The following is a 26,873-nucleotide window of genomic DNA, read 5'->3' as shown; positions in this document are numbered from 1 at the left end:
ATTTTATAAATACAATACCATAATTATAAATCCAACTACGACTTGAAAATGACATAAATGGCCACAACTGGCAATCTTAGTGAATAAATACATTTAATAATAGCGCATGTGCAAAATGTTATACATTATAAAATTAAGCATGAAGTATTCTCTTATATTTAGAACCAATGTTTTGGTTTAGAATACAAACTTCGTGTTGTGAACACTAAGATGGCGAAAAAATCCGTGACTGATTAATTGGCGATGAATTATGACCTGCGACTCTAGAAGCTATGTGACACGGATGTGACTACATAAATTTCTATTCAAGAATACCTCTATTGTATAAAAAGAGTTGTTAAGGAGACACCCCTTTAACGTACATGTGAAATCACTTGTGTCATCTACCAGACATCTCATTTCCACGGGTCAAAGCGTTTTACAGCTGTGTATTTCACCCCTTTGTATCCCAAAGGTAGATTCATTAAAAGGTGATTTATATCATTTTTCCTACTAGGTATGGACGTCCCGTCGCGCGTGCAGATTCAAGGAGCCTCCCAGTGTCGCTAAACTACTTCGTTTGGTTTCCTCAGACGGAACAAACTTAGATTTGGCTCACATATCTTAAAGGTATCACTCCCGAGAAATGCACATTTTAACTGGTAATGCGCATTTGAATACGCGGTATTCCACAGACCTTATTGGCTAACCAATTCCAGCTAACTCTGAAACGGAACAAGAAGTCTAATTTTCGTAATTATTTCTCAGCCAACCTCCCCTGCAATACCTTTACAAGGCTTTCAGCCTCTTTCTGACCACCCAGTGTATGTCGTCCCACGCAAAGACATCTGCGCGATAAGAATGCCGCATTGTCAGAGGACACTAAATGTTCTGGGTTGCCTTGAGACAGTTCTGCTGCGGTATGGATAACAGGCGTATCAGTGAGTGAAATGGCGCGGCAACTGGAAACTTACTCTAAAACTGAAAGACGCAGGGCAGTATTTTAAATTGCACAAGTTCACATTGTAATTCTGGCGGTATATGGAGCAAACTCAATGTCTCGGCCAGCCTTAGTAATATGGTGGCAACATTAAGACGAAGGCCACACAGACGTGGATGATGCAGATCGGGAAGGAAGTTACCGACATCGACCACATACGGCGGTTTCCAGGCAGTCGAGGTCATTATCTTGAGAAGGCGGATGGCGGGAGCAGGATTTTTCAACGAAGGGGAAGTACACAGCGGTTCTCGAATAGCTCCGCGACGAAGCAGCGGATCTCGACAGATCTACATCACCTACATCTACATGGATACTCCGCAAAACAAATTTAAGTACCTGGCAGAGGGTTCATAGAACCACCTGCACAATAATTCTCTATAATAATTCTCTATTATTCCAATCCCGTACTGCACGCGGAAAACCCGAACACCTACATCTTTCAGTGTGAGCTCCGATTTCCCTTCTTTCGTTATGATGATCGTTTCTCCCTGTGTAGGCCGGCGTCAACAAAATATTTTCGCATTCGTATCAGGAAGTTCATGATTGAAATTTCGTGAGAAGATTCCGCCGCAACGAAAAACTGCTTTGTTGTAATTATGTCCACCCCAAATCCTGTATGATTTCAGTGAGACACTCTCTCCTGTTTCGCGATAATACAAAACGTGCTCCCCTTCTTTGAACTTTCTCGATGTACTCCGTCAATCCTATCTGGTAAGGATCCCACACAGCGCAACAGTATTCTAAAAGAGGACGGATGAGCATAGTGTAGGCAGTTTTTAGTAGATCTGTTACTTTTTCTAAGTGTTTTGCCAAGAAAACGCAGTCTCTCTGGTTAGCCTCCGCCTCCCCCTCCCCCTCCCCCTCCCCCCCCCCCCCCCCACACACACACACAACATATTCACAATTGTTATTCCTAGGTATTAGAGTTGAATTTATGGCCTTTTTGAATTGGACTGATTTATCGTGTAACCGACGTTTAACGGATTCCTTTTAGCACTCAACAGGATGACCTCACACTTTATTTAGGGCCAATTGTCAATTTTCTCACCATACAGATATCTTTCCTAAATCTTTTCGCAATTTGATCTTCTGACTTTACTAGTCGATAAACGACGGCGTCATCTACAAACAACCTAAGACGGCTGCTCAGATTGTCTCCTAAATCGTTTATGTAGATAAGGAACAGCAAATGGCCTATAACACTACGTTGGGGAACGCCAGAAATCACTTCTGTTTGACTATGTTTTTTCCGTCAATTACTACGAACTCTGATAGGAAATCACATATCCAGTTACGTAACTGAGACGATATTGCATAAGAATGCAATTTTACTAAACGTTGCTTGTGTGGTACATTGTCAAAAGCCTTCTGGAAGTCTAGAAATAAGGAATCAATTTGAAATCCCTTGTTAATAGCACTCAAAACTTCATGTGAGTAAATAGCTAGTTGTGTTTCACGAGAAAGATGCTTTCTAAATCCGTGTTGACTTGTCAATAGACCGTTCTCTTCGAGCTAATCACAATGTTCGAATACAATACATGTTCCAAAATACTGCTGCATATCGACATTACTGCTACTACCTTTCTTGAATATTTGTGTGACCTGCGCAAGTTACAGTCTTTGGGTACTGATCTTTCGTCTAGCGAACGGTTGTATATGGTTGTTAAGTATGGACGCATTGTATTAGCATACTCTGAAAGGAATCTAACTGGTATACAGTCTGGATCCGAAGACTTGCTGTTCGTAAGTGATTTAAGTTGCTTCCCTACTCCGAGGATATTTACTACGCTATTCATGTTGGCAACTGTTCTTGATTAGAATTCTGGACTATTTATTTCGTCGTCTTTGGTGAAACAATTTCGGAGGCTGTGTTTACAACTCTGCTTTGGCAGCAATGTCGTCGATAGTATTTCCATTGCTATCACGCAGAGAAGGCATTGATTGCGTCTTGCCGCTAGCATACTTCACAGAGATCAGAATCTCTCTGGATTTCTACCAGTTTTCGTGATAACGTTTCGTTGTGGAAACTATTATAAGCATCTCACGCTGAAGTCCGCGCTAAATTTCGAGCTTCTCTATAATATCGCCAATCTTTGAGTGTGTTTGCGTCCGCTTAAATTTGGCATGCTCTTTTTCGTTGTTCCTGCAACAGTGTTCCTGTGTACCAAGGATATCTGTCGTCAAGTAACCGAGGGATTGGTAGAACGTTACCATCATTGTCTACTGAGACTGTGACTATGTTGAAAAACAGTACCACGTATCTTTCACTTTGAAGTGTAATGCAGCTTTCGGTAAAAGTTACTTGGCCTGCCATAATAACGTGTAACTTACCTTCTGAAGTCCGCTCGTAGATTCGTACTTGTGAATAGTTGTTACTCTCAAACGAAATTGGATTGTAGATAATAAATTTCGTAAATGATGTACTGTGAGGCTGCAGTTAATATCCCAGCTGTTGACAGAGATGTATGCAGGACGTACAATTGTGGACCCCACACACACAAAACATTGTTTTATCCAACGAATAATTTTTGGGCAAGTGAGGAGTTACCCAGAATATTCTGTAGCATATTAGTGAATGATAATGTGTGATATACGTTAACTTACTGGTTTTTATATCACCGAAGTTTGCAATTATTATTACGGCAAAAGTAGCCGAATCTAAATATTTTAGCACGTCTACTATATGGTTTCTCCAGTTAAAATATGTACACTTAAGAACTTCCTACTGTGTATATTATTATTTCTTTATAGTATGCTAACTTAATAAGAGGTGAGCTACTTGTGTTATTACAAATCTGGACGAGCCTTATTTTTTCAAAGTTTAAAGCTAGCCCGTTTGTGGAAAATTAATTAGTATCTTTCACAAAAACATAATTCATTATTTTCTTCGTTGAAGCTTCTTCGCCCGGCTTCACAACAGATCTTTTATCATTTGCTCACAGGACTAATTCTGCGTCCTGATTAAAATAAAATGGCAGATCGTTAACGTACAGCAAGGATAGTGCGGTGTTGAGCTAAGTAATTTAAGCAAAAAGTCAAATATTCCAGTATACACAACTAAATGCAATTGCCTAAATTTCGATATTGGGCAATATGTATAAGACTGCGGACGAATAAAAATAAAGGCTCGTAAAAAACAAAAAAACTGAAAATTGTGTAGGCCCAGGAGCGGTTCGATTCAAGTCGGTACCAGAATATTTTGCCGCTTACCGCTTCCTTCACCTCCGGCAGATATATTTCAATGCGAAAAATGTTGATTTGTACCCAAGTTTGCAGTCCACGTTAAGGTGGCTGGTTAAGTCAGTTCATCGGTCGGAGGAAGGCAAGCGCATGCAACCTCCAATAGGAGCATGCCTAGTTACGGCGACGTTCGAACCGACCATTGGGTTGGGTAGAGACCCATTTTTACTAAGCACGCTTCCTTTCCTGTTCACGAGTGTAAGGAAGGAAATGCAATAGTAATTTACCTACTACATTTCTCCATGTTCTTCCGTATCAGGTATTTTCCAGTTGAGCCGTTGTGGCTTGCATGATTGCGAACTATTCTAAGTTGTTACAGCACGCCTCAGTTATCTTGTATTTGTGCGAAACTCGCCTTGCTCTTTTCTCGCACGGTATCCCACCAACCACGGATGAAGTAGAGATGGCGGTTAACGCTGAAACAACCGGTCTGCGGTTATATCTGGTGTTCCATTTAACCGGAATGTTAAAACCGTTCAAAACAACCGATTTCTGACGAAACCAACTTTCGGTTTTTATTCCGATTATTTCCTATAATAAACGTAGAAATCTAACGAAGATCGAAAAGTTTTGCCCCTCTAACTTTCAGGAAACAGAATCAAAATACTAATGGTTAGCTGCTTTTCTCGTCAAGTAAAAAGTGGTTGAATAACAACAAATCACTATTCTCTGATTAATTCCAATTTTTAAATTGCTCAAAAATTATGTTGAAACTGGGGATCATACCACTACTTGGACATTACGAAGTCAACGCTAATGCGTGAAAACTGAAGTTGAAAAAATATTTTCATGTTAATTTGTTCGTTTTCAAGGGCTACAGGCTGATAAAGGCATGTTATGTAGACACAGGCAACAGATCAGCTGCTGACTATTTACTGTAACTATTAATTAACTGTTAGACTTTCTCCTTATACAATGAAGAGCCGAAGAAACTGGTACACCTGCCTAATATCGTGTAGGGCTCCGCGAGAATGCAGAAGTGCTGCAACACGACGTGGCATGGACTCTACTAATGACTGACGCAGTGCTGGAGGGAACTGACAATGAATACTGCAGGGCTGTCTATAAATCCGTAAGAGTACGAGGAGATGGAAATCTCTTCTGAACAGCACGTTGCGAGGCATCCCAGATATGCTCAATAATCTACATTCTGGGGAATTTGGTGGACATCGGAAGTGTTCCTGGAGCCACTCTGTGGCAATTCTGGACGTGTGGGGTGTGGCATTGTCCTGCTGGAATTGCTCAAGTCCGTTGGAATGCACAATGGGCATGAATGGATGCAGGTGATCGGACAGGATGCTTACGTACGTGTCACCTTGTATCAAGACGTGTCAGGGGTCCCATATTACTCCAGTTGCACACGCGCCACGCCATTACAGAGCCTCCACCAACTTGAACAGTCCCCTGCTGACATGCAGGGTCCATGGATTCATGAGGTTGTCTCCATACCCGTACATGTTAATCCACTCGATGCAATTTGAAACTGGACTCGTCCGACCAGGCAACATGTTTCCAGTCAACAGTCCAATGTCGGTGTTGGCGGGTCAGGTGATGCGTAAAGCTTTGTCATGCTGTCATAAAGGGTGCACGAGTGGGCCTTCGACTCCGGAAGCCCATATCGATGTTTCGTTGAATGCTTCGCCCGATGACACTTGGTTGCTCAGCATTGAAATCTGCAGCAATTTGTGGGAGGGTTGCACTTCTGTCACGTTCAACGATTTCTTTAGTCGTAGTTGATACCGTTCTTGCAGGATCTTTTTTCGGCCGCAGCGGTGTCGGAGATTAGATGTTTTACCAGATTCCTGCTATTGACGATACTATCGTGGAATGGTAGGACGGGAAAATCCTCTCTTCATCCTTACCTCGGAGATGCTGCGTCCCATCGCTCGCGCGCCGACTGTAGCACCACGTTCGAACTCACTCACATCTTGATAACCTGCCATTGTAGCAGCAGTAACCGATCTAACAACTGCGCCAAACACCGTATTCTGCCTGTTTACATGTCTCTGTATTTGAATACGCATGCCTATACCAGTTTCTTTGACGCTACAGTGTATTATGTTAAGTTTGTTGTGGCTTCTTCCGTTTTTAATCCTTTAAAGCAAATTCAGCATCTCACTTCAATGATACCGCACTTCGTAAAATACTTTCAGACAAGGGACGGTGCCTCTCTGTAATACAGCTGATGTCCGACGGTTGTAGTGAGAAACTGCCATACAGACTAGATGGATCCAGTCTTGCAGACTGCATCTAGACCCGCAGCATCGAATAGGCGACGCAACATGGTATCACGCACGTTGTCTCAGCAATGCTGTACCAATTCTTGTACCACGTGGTTGTTACTCGTTCCTGTCGGCTTTGTTATTAAAACAGCACTGATCGCTTTTCCCATTTTCTATAATAAAGCAATATTTGAAAGCAATACAAATTTTAAGAATAAAATGATTTACAACACAAAACTGTAGGTGTTTCGATGGCTAATTGATATTTCGATTTTTTTACCCTTTTATTAGTAAAGAATAAAAGAACTTGTTAGAACGGATACCAAAGAAATACCGCAAAATATCGGTTGTTAAGGACTAAAATATCGGTATCGGTTTTAGCCTGACGGCTTCTCCCATCTCTAGGACTGACTCAGCATATAGGAAAGTCAATGCAACGTTCGGTGATATTAAAAGCAAGGGTGGTAACATTAAGAGTGCAACGGGAATTCCACTGTTAAATGCAAAGGAGAGAGAATAGGTGGAAGAAGTACACTGAAGGCCTCTATGAACGGGAAGATTTGTCTGATGTGATAGAAGAAGAAAACAGGAGTCGATTTAGAGGAGATGGGGGTCCAGTATTAGAATCGATATTAAAGAGAGCTTTGGAAGACTTAAACCAAATAAGGCAGAAAGGAGAGAACATTTCATCAGAGTTTCTAAAATCATTGCGGGAAGTGGCAATAGAATGACTATTCACGTTTGTGTGTAAAATGTATGAGTCTGGCGACATACCATCTGACTTCCGGAACAGTATCATCCATACAATTCTGAAGACTGCAAGAGCTGACAAGTGCGAGAATTATCGCACAATGAGACTAAAGGACCAAGAACGAAGTGCTCGCATTAAAAAGGATGTTAGACAGGGATGTAGTCTTTTGTCCCTATTGTTCAATCTGTACATCGAAAAAGCAATAATGACAATAAAGGCAAGGTTCAGGAGTGGAATTAAAATTCATGGTGACAGGATATCAATGATTCGATTCGCTGATGACATTCCTATCCTGAATGAAACTGAAAAATAATTACGTGATCTGCTGAATATAATGAACAGTCTAATGAGTACAGAATATGGATTGGGAGTAAATTGAAGAAAAACGAAATTAATGAGAAGTAACAAAAATGAGAACAGCGAGAAAATTATCAGGATTGATGGTCACAAAGAAGATGAAACAAAGGAGGACATCACAAGGAGGACATGGCAAAAAGGGCACTCCTGGACCAGTGGTGTCTACCAGTATCAAATAGACATTAATTTGAGGAAGAAATTTCTGAGAATTTACGTTTGGGGCACAGCATTGTATCCTAGTGAGAGACTGTGGAAAACCGGAAAAGAAGAGAATAGAAGCATTTGGATGTCGTGCTACAGACGAATGTTGAAAATTAGGAAGACTGATAGAGTCAAGAATGAGGAGGTTCTGCAAAGGAAAGAAATATGTGGAAAAAACTAACAAGGAGAAGGGACAGGATGATGGGAAATCTGTTAAGACGTCAGGGAGCAACTTCTATGGTACTAGAGGGAGCTGCAGAGGGCGAAAACTGCAGAGGAAGAGAGAGTGGAATACATCAAGCAGATCATTGAAGACGTATGTTCCAAGTGCTACTCTGAGATGAAGACCTTGTCACAGGAGAGGAATTCGTGGCGGGCCGCATCAAACCGGTCAGAAGACTGATGGCTCGAAAAAGATGAAGGGCAACAGGCAGATTTCATGTTACTGGATTTCTAGAAAGCCTTTGATACAGTGCCATAATATAGACCGGTAACGAAGGTTAATGCGTACGGAATAGATTCTCGGGTATGCGATTCGAAGACTTCCTAAATAATACAAACTAGTACGTTGTCCAGGATAGCTAATGTTCATCAGAGACGTGTCCGGCCCTGGTAGCTGAGTGGTCAGCGTGACAGACTGTCAATCCTAGGGTCGGAGATTTTCTCCGCTCAGGGACTGGGTGTTGTGTTGTCCTAATCATCATCATTTCATCCCCATCGACACGCAGGTCGCCGAAGTGGCGTCAACTCGAAAGACCTGCACCAGGTGAACGGTCTACCCGACGGGAGGCCCTAGGTTGGTTGGTTGGTTGGTTGGTTGGGGAAGGAGACCAGACAGCGTGGTCATCGGTCTCATCGGATTAGGGAAGGAAGTCGGCCGTGCCCTTTCAGAGGAACCATCCCGGCATTTGCCTGGAGTGATTTATGGAAATCACGGAAAACCTAAATCAGGATGGCCGGACGCGGGATTGAACCGTCGTCCTCCCGAATGCGAGTCCAGTGTCTAACCACTGCGGGGAGGCCCTAGCCACACGACATTTCATTTTATCAGAGACGTAAATATCGTCAGGAGTGTGCCAGCCAAGTGTCACAGGATTGCTCTTGTTCTGTATACAGGGCGTTCAACGATTCCAACTGCAGGCTTCTGAGGGTAGTTGTCTTGATAAGTAACCCAGAAATATGCCGTTGGATGTAAAATAAGTTTGGAGATCTGATCGCTTTCCAATCTGCCGCTTCACGTTAGGCAATGAGCTCTGACCTTTTTGCTGTTCAGGAGCTGCTCCTCGTGGAGACCGTGCTGTTAGCTGCACAACGTATCTGCGACGCCATGTTTTCACACACACGTGCTCCACGTGTCCGCGGAGCACAACAGTCAACCAACCCTAGTTGCGAACGTACCAGTTTCTCGCAGCCGTGTTGTAGTCGGATGAAAATGGTGTGAGTGACAGACCATTCGGAAAACTTTCTCGATATTCGTGTTGTGCAGGTCTATCAGTACATACCATGTGGTGAAGAGAGAGTAGCGTGAGCAGCAACCTGCAACTGGTCGCTGCAGTGATGAGAAACTTGAATGACTAAGATGGCTTGGGTAGAATTTCTTTCTACTGTGATGAATAGCAGCTTGCTCTTAATGTGGGGAAAAATTTAGACGCGCATGTAATAAATTAAGCAACACATTTTTTCTCCGCCAATTTCCATTGAAAAAATGATGAATTTGTTGTGGTACATCGTAAAATGTTACCACACCAACCCCTATAGTTTCATGACGTTCCGATAGGTGGCGGTGCTATGCGTTGACTTCAAAATGGCGTGTGTAACGGAGGTGCGCTACAAGCAGAGAGATGATATTGAGTTTCATTTTGTGGAAAACCGGAGCATCGCGGATATTGATAAGCGTTTGCAGAATGCGCAGTGTTATTGAACATATATCAATAATTACGGATTTCTGTAGTTGTATATATACGTTTGGATGTAGCTGTATTGCGTTGATGTACTGGTAGATATTGTGCAGTATGACTCCTGTAGTTGATAGTATAATCGGTATAATGTCAACTTTATCCTGATGCCACATGTCTTTGAATTCCTCAGCCAGTTGGATGTATTTTTCAATTTTTTCTCCTGTTTTCTTCTGTATATTTGTTGTGTTGGGTATGGATATTTCAATTAGTTGTGTTAATTTCTTCTTTTTATTGGTGAGTATGATGTCAGGTGTATTATGTGGTGGTGTTTTATCCGTTATAATGGTTCTGTTCCAGTATAATTTGTATTCATCATTCTCCAGTAAATTTGGTGGTGCATACTTGTATGTGGGAACGTGTTGTTTTATTAGTTTATGTTGTATGGCAAGTTGTTGATGTATTATTTTTGCTACATTATCATGTCTTCTGGGGTATTCTGTATTTGCTAGTATTGTACATCCGCTTGTGATGTAATCTACTGTTTCTATTTGTTGTTTGCAAAGTCTGCATTTATTTGTTGTGGTGTTGGGATCTTTAATAATATGCTTGCTGTAATATCTGGTGTTTATTGTTTGATCCTGTATTTCAATCATGAATCCTTCCGTCTCACTGTATATATTGCCTTTTCTTAGCCATGTGTTGGATGCGTCTTGATCGATGTGTGGCTGTGTTAGATGATACGGGTGCTTGCCATGTAGTGTTTTCTTTTTCCAATTTACTTTCTTTGTATCTGTTGATGTTATGTGATCTAAAGGGTTGTAGAAGTGGTTATGAAATTGCAATGGTGTAGCTGATGTATTTATATGAGTGATTGCTTTGTGTATTTTGCTAGTTTCTGCTCGTTCTAGAAAGAATTTTCTTAAATTGCGTACCTGTCCATAATGTAGGTTTTTTATGTCAATGAATGCCCTTTCTCCTTCCTTTCTGCTTAATGTGAATCTTTCTGTTGCTGAATGTATGTGATGTATTCTATATTTGTGGCATTGTGATCGTGTAAGTGTATTGAGTGCTTCTAGGTCTGTGTCACTCCATTTCACTACTCCAAATGAGTAGGTCAATACTGGTATAGCATAAGTATTTATAGCTTTTGTCTTGTTTCTTGCTGTCAATTCTGTTTTCAGTATTTTTGTTAGTCTTTGTCTATATTTTTCTTTTAGTTCTTCTTTAATATTTGTATTATCTATTCCTATTTTTTGTCTGTATCCTAGATATTTATAGGTATCTGTTTCTTCCATCGCTTCTATGGAGTAACTGTGGTTTTCCAATATGTAATCTTCTTGTTTAGTGTGTTTTCCTTGACTATGCTATTTCTTTTACATTTGTCTGTTCCAAAAGCCATATTTATATCATTGCTGAATACTTTTGTTATCTTTAGTAATTGGTTGAGTTGTTGATTTGTTGCTGCCAGTAGTTTTAGATCATCCATGTATAGCACATGTGTGATTTTGTGTGGGTATGTTCCAGTAATATTGTATCCATAATTTGTATTATTTAGCATGTTGGATAGTGGGTTCAGAGCAAGACAGAACCAGAAAGGACTTAATGAGTCTCCTTGGTATATTCCACGCTTAATCTGTATTGGCTGTGATGTGATGTTATCTGAATTTGTTTGGATATTAAGTGTGGTTTTCCAGTTTTTCATTACTGTGTTTAGAAACTGTATCAATTTAGGATCTACTTTGTACATTTCCAATATCTGTAGTAACCATGAGTGGGGTACACTATCAAAGGCTTTTCGGTAATCAATGTATGCATAGTGTAGGGACCTTTGTTTAGTTTTAGCTTGATATGTCACCTCTGCATCTATTATCAGTTGCTCTTTACATCCTCGTGCTCCTTTGCAGCAGCCTTTTTGTTCCTCATTTATAATTTTGTTCTGTGTTGTATGTGTCGTTAATTTCTGTGTGATGACTGAAGTTAATATTTTGTATATTGTTGGTAGGCATGTTATGGGGCGATATTTAGCTTGGTTTGCTGTGTCTGCTTGATCTTTAGGTTTCAGATAGGTTATTCCACGTGCAAGTGTATCAGGGAATGTGTATGGGTCTGCAATGTAACTGTTAAATTATTTTAGTTAGATGTGAATGTGTTGAGGTGAACTTCTTTAGCCAGTAATTTGCTATTTTATCATTTCCAGGGGCTTTCCAATTGTGTGTAGAATTAATTGCTCGGGTGACTTCATGTTGCAAAATTATCATTTCAGGCATTTGTGGTATCATCTTGTATGTGTCTGTTTCTGCTTGTATCCACCGTGCATGCCTGTTATGCTGTACCGGGTTTGACCATATGCTGCTCCAGAAGTGTTCCATGTCTATTATGTTGGGTGGATTGTCTATTTTAATGTGTGTGTTATCCATTGTTTGGTAAAATCTCTTTTGGTTTGTGTTGAATGTTTGGTTTTGTTTCCTTCTATTTTCACTTTTTTGTATCTTCTAAGTCGTTTGGCCAATGCTTGCAATTTCTGCTTTTTTCATCTAATTGCTCTATTGCTTCTTGTTGTGAGATTTTACCTAACCTTTTTCGTTTTTTGTCTGATATTTCATTTCTTATAAATTGTGTTAGCTGTCCAATGTCTTTTCTCAGTTTTTCTATTCTTATCTGTAGCCTGTGCTGCCATGCTGGTTTTGTGGGTTTCTTCTGTGTGTTGGTTGGTTCTGATCTCTGCCTAGTGTGTATATTTAGTGTAGTGAGTGCTCCTACATAAACCAGTAGTTGTAACTCTTCCATAGTTGTATTTTCATTTATTTTGTTGTGTATGTGTTTACAGTTGTTATTGTTGTTTCGACTTGTGGGTTATTTGGTGGTCTATGCTAGAATGGTCTAATGTCTGTATTTGTCTTTTGTATTCTATATATGTCAGCTGAAATTTTTATTCTATATCTAACAGCTGTGTCACTTCGTGTTCTATTTGTGCTTGTTCTGGTGGCTGTCTTAAGATGTCGTTTTCCTCTGATTGTTTAATTGATGCGTGTTGTTCTTTGTTTGTTTGTTTGCTCTGGGATGTTTGAGTCCATTACTGTATTTTCTTCTTCTTCTGATTGCACAATATTTTGTTCTAGTATTTGTTGTACTTGTTTGATGTTTTCTAATTCTGACTGGGGTATCCTGTTATTTTTGATTGTTACACGGATCTGATCAGCTAGTCGTTCTGTTAAAAATTTTAATTCTGGGTATCTGGTAATAAATGTTGTGTATACTTGTGATCTGTATCCAGTTGTGTTGATTCCTAGGTTTGTTGCCTGGTAATAACAGAACATGAGGTGTCGATTAACATCATCTGACCATCTCGTCCTCTGTCTGTTTTCCTTCTAGGGTGGTTGCAGGAAGCATATCCTGCAAAACACCTCTATTTGGATTTAAATCATTTTCCAGTTGGCTAGCAGTGTCGTTACCATTGTGGGGGTGGGGGGGGGGGGCATAGGGTGCAAGCGTCGTCCCCGACCATGACTGCGCTTGTCCGAGGCTTCTTTAGTTCTGTCCTGAACCAACTAACCACACTAAAAGGGGGGGGGGGGGGGGTTAGCCCTATTAGTTGTTTGTTCTTTTCGTTCTCCTTTTACGACTGGCAGAACACACCGGAGGCCTATTCTTTTCCCGGACCTCCACGGGGATGATTATTTTTTTATTTTTTTTTATTTTTTTATTTTTATTATTATTATTATTTTATTATTATTATTATTATTAGTTTGTGGGGCGCTCAAAAATGGCTCAAATGGCTCTGAGCACTATGGGACTTAACATCTGTGGTCATCAGTCCCCTAGAACTTAGAACTACTTCAATCTAACTAACCTAAGGACATCACACACATCCATGCCCGAGGCAGGATTCGAACCTGCGACCGTAGCGGTCACGCGGTTCCAGACTGAAGCACCTGTGGGGCGCTCAACTGCGCAGTTATCAGCGCCCATACAAATTCCCAACCTTTGCTCAGTCCAGTCTCGCCACTTTCAGGAATGATGATGATGATGAAATGGCGAGGAAAACACCAGCACCCAGTCATCTCGAGGAAGGTGAAAATCGCTGACCCGCCGGGAATCGAACCCGCGACCACGTGCTCGGGAAGTGAGAACGCGACCGCGAGACCACGAGCTGCGGACACAATCATTCGAGGTCCTCGTCGGATCACAAACACCTCGCTGCACAACTGGACGTCCTGATGGTGCTGACTCACTCGTCCACCAGTTTGGGTACTCACAGACGTGTGCTTGCTGGGTTCCTCACCGCCTAATAGAAGACCATAAAGAGCAACGAAGGGCCTTCTTCATGGAATTGCCTGCGCTTTATGGGACTGATCGTGATAATTTTTTGTCAAACACCGTCACAGGCGATGAAACCTGGATTCATCACTTCGAACCGGAAATAAATCGGCAGTTCATGGACTGGCGCCATACCACCTCCTCTGAAGAAAGAGCTCAAACCCGCACCCTCAGCGACGGTCTTCTCGGACTATGAAGGGGTTATTCTGTTGGATGTCCTCCCTTGTGTAACGATCAGCTCTGAAGTGTATTGTGCTACCTTTAGGAAATTTATCGCCACGAAAACGCAAACGAATTACTTCTCCATGAGAACGCAAGGCCTCACACTAGTTTGCACACCCGACAGCAGTTCACAAAACTTCGTTGGTTTGTCCTTCCTCATCCACCCTACAGGCCGAATCTCGCAAGTTTCCACTTCCATCTGTTTGGCTCAATGAAGGACGTACTCCGCAGGAAGCAGTACGTGATGGGAGGCTGCTGATGCACCAAGACATTGGCCCCGACGTCTGGCAGTGGAGTGGTACCGCATGGGCACAAAGGCCCTTCCAGTAATCTGGTGTAATGCCGTCACATTGGGTGAAGAATGTGTTGAAAATTAGATTTTTGTAGCAATAAGACTGAGAAATAATATGGTGTATTGAAATACTGAATGAAACCAACCTGTTTTCACGAAAAAATACAGCATTACTCACTGAACAGACCTCTTTAAGTTAATGGAGACGTGTGGGGGGAAGCAAATTTATAATTTTCCAACGGAGTATTAGTGATGTGCAGATTGACAAGTGTATTAAATATCTAGGATAAAACGTTGCAAAGCGATAAATGTAACGAGCACCTAATTTCGGTTGTAGGGAAGGCAAATGGCCGACTTCGGTTTATTGGGAGAATTCTAGGAAATGTATCTCCCACGTGGACATCACTAGTGCTGATAGCGTTAGGGATCACCACGAGGTCAGGTTAACGGAAGGCCTTGAAGTAATTCAGTGGCGTACTGCCAGAGTTGTTACCGGTAATATTACGGAAATGCTCCGTGAACTAGAATGAAAATTCCTGGAGATGGGACCACATCATTTTCGTGAACCACCACTAAGAAAGTTTAGAGAATCAGCACCTGTGACAGTCTACAAAACGACTCTTTTACCACTATCATAGTTCTATTGTAAGGAACGCGAACACAAGATAAATTGGGGATCGTACGGAATCATATAGAAAGTCGTTTTCTCCCGCTTCATTTGCAAGTATAGGAGGAAAGGGAATGACTAGCGGTGGTACAAAGTCCCCTCCGCCATGCACCGTAATGTGGGTTGCGGTAAACGTATAGAGATACAGATCGTGGAACCGTATGCGGCAGTCAGTTACCTCATTTTAGAAGGCACCATTCGTCATTTCCTGCAGAACACCTTCGGGTTCGGTTGAGAGCGGATTCCACGACCGGACCTTACGCAATGTGTGTCATGCACAGAAGAAGGGAAGACGGAACGTCATCAGGATCTAAATTCCGAGACAACGTGGAAGACCTCAATCATATCCTGCCGATGACTCTCCAGTTTGGTGAAAGCAGCTTCCTGAACACTGGTGTGGCAATCCGACGGAGCAAAGAGCCCGAGTATCAGTGGAGCTGTCTTCGTCCTCCTCCTCTTCCTGCTCTTCCTCTTCATCTGACATCCATCACTGGACAAAGTTTCCTCTAGACTTTTCAATAAATTAAGCTCTTGAGCGATACGCATCTTACCCGTCCCCTACGAGGCCGTTTCCTCTGCCTTATTATCCTTTGAAACCCTGCTCGCTTTGTTCGTCCACGAAATCCACAGTGCAGTAAACAAAAGGCGCCCTCGGTGATGCCGTGTTCCTTCACTTTCGGAAAGCGTTCACTGAAGTTTCCCCTCAGCCTTTTAGTAAATAAGATAGAACCTTAATGAGTATCGGGCAGATTTGTATTACTCGGCAAAGTAAAGTGGTAATCTCGCCACGGTGGCAGCACCGTAGTGTTTACGCCTGAGGAACATGGAGGGGGAAGTAATACTGATGTACAGTCCAGTATTCCTACTAGTGGAATGCTGTCACACGCCTCCTGGCTCACAACGTTTACAAGCGACACAGTTTGCGGAAGACTAAAATCTAATTTCGAAATCCGAATGCTATGTTCACTGTTATGTTCACAAGTGAGACCTGAATTTATTTTGGTGGTGGTGGTGGTGGTGGTGGTGGTGGTTGTTAGTGTTTAACATCCCGTCGACAACGAGGTCATTAGAGACGGAGCTCAAGCTCGGGTTAGGGAAGGATTGGGAAGGAAATCGGTCGTGCCCTTTCAAAGGAACCATCCCAGCATTTTCCTGAAACGATTTAGGGAAGTCACGGAAAACCTACATCAGGATGGCTGGAGACGTGATTGAACCGTCGTCCTCCCGAATGCGAGTCCAGTGTGCTAACCACTGCGCCAACTCGCTCGGTGAATTTATTTTGATAAACCGATCAAATATCGGTTCCCCAGTGTCACGTGTCTAATGTGAGTGCATTATGTAAATCTGCTGTTACGGTTTAGTTAATTCTGAATCGTAGTTCTTCGTTATTTGAGAGAGAGAGAGAGAGAGAGAGAGAGAGAGAGAGAGAGAGAGAGAGAGAGAGAGAGAGAGAGCGAGCGGGGGGGGGGGGGAGGGATGATTGTTGTTTAAGGTATGTTTAAAAATCTTACCCTTGCAATATTTACCACATCGGCCTGACGAGGGGCATTATTGAAAATAATTGCGAACTGATCACAGGTTGAACATTGGGTTCAAACATTTTGGAAACTTCCAATAGCTAGAAATGTTCAGAAAGGGCAAATATATTGCGATTAATCAACAACTGGTTCGTGGATGCTCTAGTGTAGACCATGAGAATTAGTCTTATTGTCTCGGGCAGTGGTGTAGTGTAAGGGGGTAAAGACATTCGTGACTAATCTGTACAGTTGCCCTAAAATTTTAGTTTTTAATTCTTCAAAATGACCATTATCTTTATTCAATTTTATTTCATTTCTTATCCTTTGCCATGCCATTTTGATCATCGCATTAACTTCATTTGCCCACAACGTTATAGATGGTTTCAAAAAGTTGGTCCCTTCCTTTACATTGCGAGTTACCGAGTGTTTCGTCACCAACACATGTTTGTGGATGAGACCGTTTGCCAGTAAGAGAAACTGAGTATAATGTTCACAAATTAGCCTGCTATGGAGGCTAGTACGGCTGTCAGTTTTCTTAGTTTAGAAAATATTTCAGCATTTGTGTATCTTTTTCGTCAAAGAAAGATGAAAAGTTTTTCTCCTCAAATGAATGTAGGAAACACTTCATGATCCATTTCTGAGTGACAGTCAGCCGTTTTGGTTTTTGCTAAGAGAATCCTTAATAAGCCCACGTTACCGCCCGCATGCACAGCAATGAAATGCTGACCGATATTTTGTTCAACAATACTCCGCGCACACTGCCACGTTGTTGACATTTACTTACAGTGTAATGTGCGTGAATCGATATTTTATGTAAGTGATCTACTGGTCACTTGGATTGTGATGCTTCATTCTTCAGTAAAAACCCGATGTAGCAACCCTTTTTGCAACTATGACATCTCGTTCGCACGTAACACGTTTATTTTGGCGCCTTTTAAAATCTAAATCCCATACGCAGAACAATTTTGCTACGAGTTCATTGCTAGCCTTTAAGTTCAGTTATGTGCGGCAAGAGGTATGTAGTTTTCGCGAAACTTACTTTATATTTTTCGTAATAGCTTAGAAATTACTGCTTGATAATGCATTTATCCTAATTGCTTGTGGAATACTTACTGTGAGCACCTTGCTGCTTCGTTGGTGCGGAAATACGAATTCCTTCTCTGCTCCGTTTCGTATCCTATTTGTAATTTGCAAACTGTCTTCATGCTCATCTTTTTCCGTTGCTTTCTCCGTAATTACGATAGATGCCTTCGCTTTCTCAGCATCAACAAATTTAATTACGTTAACTGGAAGCCGTCGCGCCTGCTCGCGAAGACATTTTCCACGCTCACCTTCATTGCCTGCACTGCGACGTAACAATGCGCATTATTTTAATAGGACTCTGTCTGTACCAAGTCACGTGACCAATTTATCTCCTGCAGCTACCGCCGCATCACCACTTCACCGTTCCGAGTAAAACTCGTATAGGGCTTCCTTGGTAACAGAACTTAACACGTTGCTCTTAACAAACAAAACTAACAGACGTACAGGTAACCTCTGGAGTACTCCAAGGTTGTGTTACAGAGCCGTTAATGTTTACAATATATATAAATAATCTAGTGGATATCGACTGAAGGTCCGTGAGGCTGTACGCAGACGACGCAGTTTGTTGTGTATTGGAAGGTTGCAACGCCGAAAGACCTTACAAAAATGCAGGAAGACGGAAGGTAGATCGATGATTGGTGCACGTACTGGCCATTAACTCTGAACCTAAATAAATTTAATGTATCACACATAATCAGGCAAGATATCCATTACTGTTCTTTTACCACTGGACGCAGTAACTATGCCAAGATACCTAGGAGTAGCCCAGCTGGACGACCTACAATGAAGTAACTTCATAAAACCAATTTTGAAAACGCATATGCCAGGATGATGTTCGCTGGGTGAATCTTAAGGAATTTTATTTCATCCACGAAAGAAGGGCGCTTACAAAACACTTGGTCCACCGATTTTCGAGTACTGTATTGAACCGTTATTAGGTTGGAGCAATGGAAGGGAAGATGGGAGTGACAGCCCGTCACGGAATCTTTTAGTAAGCGCAAGAGCGTTTAATGAGCTATGAGATGCACTGTGTACCACGGTGAAGACGTTCTGGGAGTTTACGTCCAATGAGAGTAGGGAAACAGCTTTCTCCCGCCGAACAATGTCGACGAGAAAATTAATAAATTCGAGCTCATACGGAGGTTTATAGACTGCCATTCTCCCCACGTACCCACGAGGGAAGGCGAAATTGTAACATGTACCAGACACTCTCCGCCACACAGGTGACTAGCTGAGCATGCATGTGGATGTCTATCTCTGGAATCCAGCAAAGAACTTCCTTAGCTTATCTGCCACCCATTCGAACGGCATAGTATGAGAGCAGCCTCACGGACCTTCCAACGTTCTCCACTAGATTTGTTTTACATACATTGTAAACATCAGCGGCCCTGTAACACACCCTCTGGGCACTCCCGAAATTACCTGTATGTCTGTCGATTTTGTTTGGTAAGATCAATGTGCTAAGTTCTGTCAACAAGGAAGCCCTGCACCAATTTATTAAATGGCTCTGAGCACTATGGGACTTAACTTCTGAAGTCATCAGTCCCATATAACTTAGAACTACTCAAACCTAACTAACCTAAGGACATCACACACGTCCATGACCGAGGCAGGATTCGAACCTGCGACCGTAGCGGTCGAGCGGTTCCAGACTGTAGCGCCTAGAACCGCACGGCCACTCTGGCCGGCACCAATTTATTACACAGCAAGGCGAAGTGGTGATGTGACGGTAACAGGAACTAACTTGGTCACGTGACTAGGTACAGTCACACTCCTATTAAGGTAGTGCGCGTTGTTACGTCGCAGTTAATTTCATTTCTGTTACGGTCAGAATTTTATCTTTCACTTCATTATGTTCCTTGGTAAGTTAGTTCGTGTTCATTTCTCTCCTTGTAATTCCTACCACATCCCTTTTCGTTTCTCACTTAAGTTTTGAATAATTTTCGCTTTAGAATTCCACTTCCTATCCTCTAAGTCACAACTGGTAATAACAGGGCCCTATTTAGACTCTACAGACATCAAGGCTGAATCTTTGGTTCGGGCTAATTTTGTAATAACCTACAGATATAGCGCGTGAAGTTAATTTCGAATTAATAGTCTATTACGTAGACGTTAAGGAGTATTACTTATCTGTGTAAAATTTAGTATACACTTTATGATATAATGACTTCAGATAATAGAAACAAGGTACTGCAATTGTTAAGGTATTAAACAGGATTTATTAACCTGACTGAACAACTATGTTAAGAAAAAACAAAGTTAAGGTACGCGTCCATGTTCAAATTGGGAATTCAGTTTTAAAAATAAGATATTTTAACACGAGCAAACATTTGTTAGGCAAACGCAATATAAATTATCAACAAAGCAAAATTTATCTATGCTTAGTTGAAATGCAATACCTTCCCAAATAATCGGGTCTAAAGTGAAAGTTTTAAATAATCTTATTAGCTAATTGGTTCGAGTCTTCACAGCCTGATAATGAAGGTACTTACCTGTTTCGTGACTAATAAATGCTGCCAACTCGAGAACAATTACACACGAGTCATCCAAGACGAACGTTTCTATATTCCTATAGCGAATCATGAATCATGTATTGTGGAAGATGCTTACGACGTGTCACAAGAGCTTCAAGAGGAAGAGCGTTCTGCAGGTACGAACTTTTGTGTAATGAGCAGAAATGCACCGCCGGAAAAAAAGAAAAATCGATGAATTCTGTGTTACGATTAATTCTTAAAAAGTCTGATTTTATGGGGGCAGTACTCCATAAATTTATTTATGAAGTCAAAAAGAACCTTGAAATTACAATTAAAGCAGCAACCATTGGCCACAATATAAGGACCACACTGACAGCAATAGTACAGTATCCTCTTGGGCTACTTCTTTTTCGAAGTCCGATCGGTTGCGATATGGAAATCAGTGGAAAAACATGTAATTTGCAACTTTTGGCTACACGTTCCAACTATTCAACAGACGCCGTTCCGACTTAGACAATTCTGTCGTAGTGTGGTACCAACGTTCCACTAGCCTCAGAAGGCAGCCGCCTGTGCTTTCAGTCAAATCTCGACGCTAGTCTACAGCTTGTCATGAAATTTCGGAAAACGAATGACTACTCAGAAATTGTGAACCGACGATCCCCTCTCTAATTGCCTGACCCACTCGCTGAATCAGATCATAGCTTCCCTTCCTATCCATCCGCACATTAACCTGTGTACGTCCTGCTTTGAAGTTCCTGCATCATTGTCGCACTTTGACATCACACATACAGTTACATGGGCTGCACAAAACTGAGTGGACCCCTCAGTATGAAAATATCTAGTGACAGCCACCTTTACGTGCTCACTAGTAAGTAGACAGGGACCGTTCAGACTCCCTTTGCACTGTTGCCATACTTCCGATGTCATCTATGATGCCACACACCACTGCCAGATTTTTGACAAAGGCCAGTTGCCCTATGAATAAAAGAATGGGAAATTCAGATTTTGGTGGGAAATTCAAAAGTAGCCCTATTGAACTAATGTGTGCTCCACATTCCCAAGTTCTCACAGTATGTAGTCCTGTTGTCCTAAGTATAAATGGGGGGGGGGGGGGGGAATTAATTTAAGGTGGAACATTGTCACACTGGAATTCAACACAGTTGACAAGGCATATTGGCCCAGCCAGCATTGTTGTCAGATTTCCCCCCCCCCCCCCCGAGACGTAGGATGTTTCTTTCCCCTACAGGTCGAAGCCTGTGGTTCTGGAAGAAGTACAAGTTCAGCCCATTCTCCCTTACACCAGTTCCAGGACAGGTGGTGTTCATTTGTCCTGCAGGTGCAATCCTGTCTTACACAAAATGTGCCAGTCAGCTGAGCTACCTAAGATGTTTTCCCCATCATTCACTCTGAGCTGTACTTTAATTCCTGCCTACTACTCCTGCTAACTCCAAATCCTTTAAATTAGGTTCGTGCTACTTGTGTTATGTTAAATATACAAACACCACACTGCAGATGGAATGGGACTCCGCATATCTGACCCACACCACACACTATGGGTGAGCAGGGCTGGGCCATTGACACTGAGGTGACACCAGCCGCCGCACCCTGGGACATGCAGAAGTCACTCTGGCCACCAGTGGCTCGGACCCAGAGCTAGTGCGAAGTGCATCTGTCACTGGGTGCAGGTGCTCATACTTCAACACAATTAATGAAGTGTAAATGCACCCCTCCTTATAGAAAGGGTGTGTGCTGTGCAGATGTGTGCCTACTGTAAGAAAATTATCATTTTATGTAGATACATGCATTTCTCTACAATAAAAATTGAAGTGTAGCTGAATCTCATATGCTTGCAATCCAGATACACCTGGCTACTGTAAAAACTGGGCACTTTATGCAGGTATGTGTATGTTGCATAGGGTTGGAGTCGACAGTTCATCTCTCTAAAAATCCCAGTGTAACACAGAACAACATGTGTTTAAATAATATCATCCAGTTACCCTACGTTAAACGTATATAAGCTGTTTAAATATTTATGTTGTAGGAGTTGATGTGTTTATTTACTTGCTTTAAACAAATGCAGGACATGCCCATGAGCAGTCCACATCTTACAGATGAGCAAGTTATATTCATCCCACACAGCACCTCATCACACCACTCTCATTGTACCCTCATGGAAATGTTGGATATACCACCAATTGGAGTGCCACATAATGCGTTTTGGAGTCTAGACAGATATGTGCCAAACTGTGTTATGAACCATGCATGACAACTGTGTGGTGTCCGTAGTGTAACCTGAGTTGTTCTCCATCACACTCAAAACCTGCATACTTTCATTGCAGAAGTGTAAATGTATTTCTTCCCACCTTGTATCAAAATCATTCTGACAAATGTCACCACACCTGAATCAAGCTGAATAGTGAGAGTACATTAAACTTCCCTTGTACAATTCTAACAAAAACTTAGGCTGCAGTCACGACTGCACATTGAGCAGGAACCACTAGTGTTAACCCCCCAGTAACCAGCAGAGTAACTGTTTCATCAAACATGTGATTTCCACACACAGCAGCTGTAATGAAGGTACAACATCACAGCAGTTTGTATGTTAGCACAAAGAAGGGTGTAAAAAACTTAGCCCTACAATGACATCAAACTGTTGTTAATAAAGGGTACGTATCTTTCTTTCTGAAAGATTTGCGGAGTATACAGTATCTAGCAATACTATGGATTATTAATACAACTGACTCAGTTTTTAATCCTATCTACAATCACAAGACACTGTACCTAGCATGTATATTTCTCAACAGTCCGACACAATGTTAAAAACAGTCAAAGATGACGACACATAATAGCAGACATGTTAAGCATAGCTCTGTGAAGTTTCTACCAATAATTATACCCAAACACACCCTAACAGAAAAAACGTTTCTCTTCAGTGTAGATGCAGTATCAGTATAGCGAGTGGAGACAGACAAACTACAACATATACACAAATGTTAACATTACACCAATTTATGGTTAATTACGTAAAAATTCATCATTTGATGGCCGAAACATGATCATCATCATTGTCACCATCATTGTCATTGTCACAATCATCATCATTATCAACCACAGCACTTAAGTCCCCACCTCCAAAAAATTCAGGTCACGAATGAACGCGCACAAACACACAAACGCGCACAAACACACAAACGCGCACAAACACACAAACGCGCACAAACACACAAACGCGCACAAACACACAAACGCGCACAAACACACAAACGCGCACAAACACACAAACGCGCACAAACACACAAACGCGCACAAACACACAAACGCGCACAAACACACAAACGCGCACAAACACACAAACGCGCACAAACACACAAACGCGCACAAACACACAAACGCGCACAAACACACAAACGCGCACAAACACACAAACGCGCACAAACACACAAACGCGCACAAACACACAAACGCGCACAAACACACAAACGCGCACAAACACACAAACGCGCACAAGCGCACAAACGCGCACAAGCGCACAAACGCGCACAAGCGCACAAACACACAAACGCGCACAAACACACAAACGCGCACAAACACACAAACGCGCACAAACACACAAACGCGCACAAACACACAAACGCGCACAAACACACAAACGCGCACAAACACACAAACGCGCACAAACACACAAACGCGCACAAACACACAAACGCGCACAAACACACAAACGCGCACAAACACACAAACGCGCACAAACACACAAACACGCACAAACACACAAACACGAACACCTCTTCTGAAAAAAAATATTGTTGAACACACATCGTGATGACAAACCGAGCCATACGGCTACAGATGTAGGTGTTTGATTTCCACACATATGCCTGAACTACACCAACATCTGTACAGATTCGTGAAGGTATGTACTGTCTATGCAACTAAATGAAGGCAGTTTGTTGCCATACGCGTTTCGCTTCATTTATTTGGGAAGCATTATCAGTGTCCTTAAATACATGTTTCTTTTTATACATACAGTAAACATATTATGTGATAGATATAATACGCTGATATATTAAATTTTGTCGTGTTTTTTCTTGTGCTTTAGGTTAGAAGCAACTTTTGTAGCACAAGTTTCGTATTGTGAATGTATCGTTCGGTGTTAATTTCCAGCGCTGTTAACACGTGTGTGTTCCTGGAAATTTACTTGTTGGTTTTCATATTCCAGCTGGCCGATTTCTGGTGGTGTTTCACTCACACTTAGAAATATCGCATGTTTCAGTTTCACTTCCATTTCGTGATCAACATGTTTGTGTTTTCTGTGTGTAGTGTTGCCAACTGTTGATGTGTGTAATGTTTTGTGCGCGCGTGCGAGAGAGAGAGAGAGAGAGAGAGAGAGAGAGAGAGAGAGAGAGAGAGAGAGAGAATATGAATTAAGTTTCTACCACACACCACTTCAAACTGCAGTAAATACAAGAGATTACATTCTTTTGCTTCACTTGCAGTACCATTCAGCAGTAATTATCAATATCATTTTCATTATAACAACTACGTTTCTTGAATACTCAAGTATCAAGTGACTATATTTGGCGATTAGTAATGCCACTTAATTTTAATTCTTAATTTATAAAAACTAGCGAGGAATTGGGGTGGTGACTCTTGAATGAGAAGTATAACTGTAAAATATTGTCTCTGAAAAGGGTTCGCTTTGGTTTTGGTGTATTGTAAAACACATACTGCATTTTAAAAATCTGATTTCCATCACACTTTATCCAGGCTTTGGACTGGCTAAAGAGCAAAAGTCATTTACGCGTGTTTAAAATCAGCTTATAAGCATCGTCAATATTTGTTTTAATTTTTATTATTATTTATATAAGTTGCTATTTACATTTGAACACTATTATATCTATATACACTGCTGGCCACCGTAAATGCAACACCTAGAAAGACAAGAGGTAGCACAACAAATTTATTTTGTAGATAACATGTTGACCAAGTATCAAATGATTACGTTTACAGACGTCTGTGACATGTGGTTCCTGCCAGAATCAGTAGCCAGAGTAGCCGCCATTGTTGGAGATCACCGCTGCCACACGTCTCGGCATTGAGTCAAAGAGACGTTGGATGTGTTCCTGGGGTACAGCAGCCCAAGCAGCTTCCACACGTTGCCAAAGATCATCTGGTGTGGCAGCTGGGGATGTAGTCTGGGTCACTCGTTGAGCAACCATGGACCACATGTTTTCTATCGGCGAAAGATCCGGAGAGCGAGCCGGCCAGGGAAGCAATTCAATCTGGTTATTGACGAAAAACCTTTCGACAATACGTACCGCGTGTGGTCGCGCATTATCCTGTTGAAATATGGCTGTGGCCGAGCCCTGAAGGTAAGGAAGAACAACTGGTTCCAGCACCTCGTATATGTAGCGCCGGCTATTTAAAGTACCGGCAATGCGTACTAGAGGCGTGCGAGAGTAATATCCAATACCGCCCCATACCATAATACCCGGTGCAAGACCAGTGTGGCGGTGCATAATGCAGCTGTCCAGCATCCTCTCTCCACGGTGTCTCCACACTCGAATCCGACCATCGTGGTGCTGCAGACAGAAGCGTGCCTCGTCAGTAAAGACAACGTCATTCCATTCTGCCGTCCACATCCGTCTGTCATCACACCATTGGCGACGGAGACGTCTGTGGTTCTGCGTCAATGGTAGACGAAGCAATGGACGTCTTGCGGACAGACCACTCTGCTGTAAACTGCGTCGAATGGTACGCGCAGACACTGGATGATGCGTTACAGACGCAATGTGCTGTGCTATGGTTCGGGCTGTCACTGAGCGATCCCTCACTGCCATGCGCACAATTTGCCTATCAGCGCGTGCAGTGATGCACCGAGGTGAATGCGATCGACCACGTCGGTCCGTCGTACCCTCCTGCATCCAACGGTCACATATCCGCATTACAGTTGTTTGGTTTCGTCCAACACGACTAGCGATTTCTCTATATGATAATCCACAATCTCGGTAAGCCACTATCCTTCCTCTGTCGAACTCGTATACTTGATCAAAAGATGTTCGCTGTTTTCTACGAGGCATAACTGATCGTCTTGTGAAACAACCACAAGGTAAACACACGTGCCGAACGTACACTCGTCGAAATCGTCAAGCCTTAAATGGCGCTATGAGGTGGCGCCACAGGCGCGCGTGATGTGCGTCTGCGCTGAAATTCTAATCAGTTGCATATCTCATCGCTGCAAACTCATGGTGTGAATTTCACGTGATTCGGATGCTTCCTTCAGGGTGTTGCATTTACGGTGGCCAGCAGTGTACATCTTCCGATAAATTCAGTCAAGTTTCTGTAGGTAGGATATGGCTTTCAAGCAATCCATGATCTCACCATCCTCTTCGTATTCTTTTACTATTTTTCCCAACCTTTCATCACATTTCATGTAGACTTTTTTTCGTTTACCTTCCACACTCAGTTCTGCCCTCATTAAGGCGCACGCTGAATTTTCTGCTTCTCTTTTCAGACACCTAATAACGTCATTAATTTTCGGATTTGGTTTAGTAAGCATGTTATTAATTTCGTGGTGCCAACCATCTACAGCGTTGGTTGTTCGGTGGCGCCGTTTGTAGCAACTCCAAAGGTTGGTAGAGGTTTCTTTATTT

The sequence above is a fragment of the Schistocerca cancellata genome, chromosome 4, assembly GCF_023864275.1.
Source record: "Schistocerca cancellata isolate TAMUIC-IGC-003103 chromosome 4, iqSchCanc2.1, whole genome shotgun sequence".
In the NCBI taxonomy this organism is placed as follows: domain Eukaryota; kingdom Metazoa; phylum Arthropoda; class Insecta; order Orthoptera; family Acrididae; genus Schistocerca; species Schistocerca cancellata.
The sequence above is the reverse complement of the archived record's forward strand: the minus strand, read 5'-3'. Positions refer to the sequence as shown.